Below are 3,581 nucleotides of genomic sequence, written 5' to 3'. Positions count from 1 at the left end.
ATAAATAAAATGAAGTTGTGAATTCATGTTGCAAAAGAAGACAGAAACAATGTCATGAACATCCAATTGTTTTATTCATACAATTGGTTATACAAAGGTATATGTCCTGTGCATAGAACATACACTTTGTTAAATAGCTGTTACCACTCCAAAAACAGCAAAACACAACAGTGAATGTATAGTGCATGCCCTTTGACGCTAATGTGTGTTGAAATGTTGCTTTCCTTCTAATGTCGCTGCTCTAAATTGAAAAAATTGACCTTGCTACGAGAGGTGACGCAGGCTTTCTCTCCGAGACATTGCCGGGGCTAAATGGAGTGTTCTAAAAAAAGGCTGGAAAAGCGCCTGGAGGCCAAGCAAATATTTAATGAGTAATTTAATATCTAGAACATGGAAATTTCCCTTTCAGAAACCAGCCAGTGTACAGACGTCCACACTGCTTCCAGAACCTTGCATGACTCTCGAAGCAGAGAATAAAAGTCTGATCCCAGCCAACCTTTTCTGCTCCAATGCTCTGGGTGAATATGCTCTGGTTTTAAGTACAGCAGCACTTAATGAATCTTCAGTTTGTCTAAGTTGTGGAACACTTACAGAAGTGTAGTCTGAAGGTTTGAATCTATTTTATTAACTTTCCTGCCTTCCCCAAACCTCCTTCTCTTACAGCAGCTGAACTTTTAATTTAGAATGCATGTCTTCACTTTGACAAGTTACTGCGTACCAGTACAGAAGAGCTCTCTCCCTCAGGTTGGACCACACCTACTGAAATCTAAAATTCAGAAAGTTGTAATGGGTGAGATTATAAGAATACTAATATCTTAGATATACATAGGCTTGCTCCTTTCCATTGTTTATTTTTCAAGGGTTCACAGAATCACTTGCCTTTTTAAAGTTTATGTTTATGAGTTGTTTCTGACTGGCAGCCGATGCATGTCAGCAATAGGGAAGTATGATGGACACCTGTTTAATTTGCTATGTTTTTTCTTTCTTCAATATCTTCATCCGAGCTGCATTTCAATCAACCACTCAATCAATCAAAACCTTCATTGATCCAGATGAGTCAACTGAGAATAATTTCTCGTTTCCAATGACGACCTGGTAAGAGGCTCCCACCAACACAGCCAACAACTTCAAACACAATAAATAAGGAGTAAAAAAAACACAATCATAAAACATAAACACTCAGCAGCAGCTTAGCAGGTATAGATGTCAGTCAGCAATGAGTAGATCCTACGGCTATAAGCAAACTCACATGTGAACCTAGATATAAAGCACCTAGATATAAAACACCCGCCCCCTATTCATAGTTAAACAGATCCAAAAACAAGCATTGAAAAGCCACTTTAAAGATCAACCCTGTCTGTCAGTGACTCAAAAATTAAACTGGAATATACATGAAAGAACAAGGCAAGCTTTTGGACATGTACGCATTTTAAACTGAAAAAGCCAAACTTTTTATTTAAATGTAGTGCTTATGAAAAGTGAACGGCAATAGCGACAGCCAGCAATCCTCGTGAGAGCATTTCCTTACAGCTATTTTAATTATTTATCCCCCTTTTTAAATATCCAATTATGTTCTCTCAATTTCTTTACACCTGGGCTACCCCTGCAGTTGCCTGCTTGTGCTCACCAGGTGCCTGGCCAGTAGGGGTCTCTGTAGCCCGGTGAGGTGGCTCAGTTCCTGACGATTTTGCCTCCCTAACCCATGGGATTTATGCAAGCCTATGATCTTTCTCCCCCACATCCTTAAAGAATCACCATAAAGAAAGCCAGACAGAAGAAAAAAAAAGTTGTGTTACATTTAATTGAATGTCACCTTAAATCTGAGAAATAACTGGAAAACAATAACATCTGTAAAAGCTCTGTTGGCCATTGCTGCTCTCCAGCTCACTCCCCTGAAGTCCAATGTGATGCCTCTCAAGCTGGCAAATGCAATCAAAACCCTACAGTGACGAAACCGTTTGAACGCGTCCCCCTGTTGACCTCTGCCCAGATTAGCTCAAGAAAACCAACACCTACCTGCAGACTTCCTTGGCACCAGTTAACCCCTTCAAGCCACAGTGGCTTCATCTGTGAATAAACAAGATGCTATCGTAGATCATTAGTCATTATCTTTTGAAAACAAAAGAGACTTGTAGCACTTCGTATTTTGTTTCACCATGGATGTTCATAGAGTACCACAGTTATTCCATGAATGAGGATAGGTGTATAACCCACAAGCCCCCAAAGGGGTTGAGAGGTTTATGGATGGTTATTGTCATGTCTGGTAATTCTGTTGTTGGATTTGAATGAATACAAGATAGATTCCAAAATTAGAACCACTGCATATGAAAAAGTTATTTGATGCTTGACATCACAATGCTTGTTGTATAAAACCTTCTATAAACATACATAGGCAGAGAGAGTAAGTTAAAAGGTTGTGTTGTCTTATGATTTGAATAGAATGTGGAAGGCTATTAGTCTCAGCACTCAGGATTCTCCATGCAATCACAAAACCAGTCAGAGGCAGATTTAGTGAACATTTTAATAACTCAATACTGGGACAACAGAACCCAGAACCACTAAGTAAGAATGGTTTAAAAAACACCACAAACTGGTAAGGGGGATATACAAAAGCAATTCCTGGCATTTGAAGCTACCCTGTATTTGAAGGCATGGTATATAAATTAATGTATATCAGAAAGCTTTTTTCTGGGCACAGATGTTCGACCAAAATGAACTAAACCTGTGAAGTGAAATAAGACCTCTGGTTCCACGATAAATCTCCTCAAAGCGCTTTACAGATTAAAAAAACAACAAAAGTCAGGAACATACAAAACAATTTGGCAAAATAGTCAAAGAGAAGATGATAAAATAACCCTTTAAATTACACAGTAAAGTAGTTAAAACATCGTTTTAATTATTACTTTGAAAAGCAGTGATAAAAATAATTACTATAAAAATAAATAAATACAAAATAAGTAGTATAAAATAGGATGATAAAACTCTACATAATTGTGATTTTAAAATATTTTTTTCTGTTCACCGTGTTAGCAAATGTTCATGTTGGGATAAAAATATTCTGCAAACAGAGCAATTTTTGGCAGTAAAAGCCATAATGAACTCAAAACAAGAAGAAAACAAGGGCCCTGATTATATATATATATATATATATATATATATATATATATATATATATATATATATATATCACTCTGTGTTTATGTATTTTTAAAAGAGTATTCAACTAGAATGCCTAATGAATAACTTAGAACTGGCAGATGAGGACTAAGAGGCTGTGCAGCCTAGTGGTTAGAACAGAGAGACTGGGAGGTAACATGTGCTCAGAGCCAAGAGATTGGGAGGCAGTGTGGTTTAGTGGTTAGAGTTGAAAAGACTGAGGCAGAGTGGCCTAGTGGTTAGAGCTTGCATATGATTTTAAAAGAAAATATTCATACTTGAAGAAACAGTATACATTTTTTTTTAGTATAAGGTGTAGGCTGCATAAAATTATAGACGACCATTTTTTAAAATAAAGTTTATTTGCATTTCTAGCTAATAATCTCCACAATAATGGCCTTAGTTACACAATAGACATGGAACAA

This window comes from Polyodon spathula, chromosome 16 (assembly GCF_017654505.1).
Source record: "Polyodon spathula isolate WHYD16114869_AA chromosome 16, ASM1765450v1, whole genome shotgun sequence".
NCBI classification, from domain to species: Eukaryota; Metazoa; Chordata; class Actinopteri; order Acipenseriformes; family Polyodontidae; genus Polyodon; species Polyodon spathula.
This window is presented reverse-complemented; position numbering follows the sequence as displayed.